Source organism: Temnothorax curvispinosus, unplaced genomic scaffold, assembly GCF_003070985.1.
Source record: "Temnothorax curvispinosus isolate PA1 unplaced genomic scaffold, ASM307098v1 QBEX01015524.1, whole genome shotgun sequence".
Lineage (NCBI taxonomy): Eukaryota > Metazoa > Arthropoda > Insecta > Hymenoptera > Formicidae > Temnothorax > Temnothorax curvispinosus.
Window position 1 is genome coordinate 355360 of NW_020225304.1, and position 977 is coordinate 356336.

Here is a 977-nt window from a genome sequence, read left to right on the forward strand (position 1 = left end):
CTACTTAAAAATGACGTGCGGCAAGCGCTGGAGAATAAAGCCGCACTCATAATTCGATGTTGAATACCTTGCAAGAAACAAAGTATTGAAAGAGAAGCTCTTGCTTCTCTTTCAATACTTTGTGAAGAGCTTCTCTTTTAATGAATAATATACTATTAATAGCGAACAGTAAATAATCAAACTCGAGCTCTAACGATCGATGCCAAGTCATGAGAATCATTATTACTCATTGTTATAATTTTATCACCAAGTAATAACCCAACGACAAAAAGAACACGTGGACCAGTCACACAGATTTTCTGCATTCCCTTATCTGCCGTAGGTTTAGATTACGCGCCACGTTACTCATTACGGCGAAGCGTGTGGCTATGAAAATAAGCGCGGTAGTCCAAAGCCAATATCTCACATTATACGAGGACACTCAGAAGATAAACAGAAATCCGAACACCATACGCGCGCACGCTCGCTTTCTAGATCGTAACAAATATTTGCCTCCTGACCCCGAGATAGAGAGGGAGAGGGAGGAGCGCGTTATACCTAATGCTTAACTTTCTTCGATCGTGTGTGGGCATAACTGACTGGACTTATCTGGCGAATATATGAGAAGTATCCGAAGTAGTATTATCAAATTTTCTCTCTACGTGACACATACATGCTATATATTGAGTCATCTCATAAGTAATGCGGTACAAAAGGGAGCTTGATTTATTCTTTACCTCACACAATCAAAAGACTCCCTTTCGCCAGGAAATTAAAAATTAAGATTAAGATGGGAAGAAGTTGTAAATAATAATGAAAAATATATTTTGGATTATGAAATTAAGATGTCAAATTTTTTGTTTTTTTCTTTCAAAAATAATTTCAAAAATATCTCTAAAAAACTGCATTATTACTTATGGGATGTTGTTGATCCAATATATTTATTATACGTTACATATCATATGTTATATAGAAGTTTCTCTCTCTCTCTCTCTCTC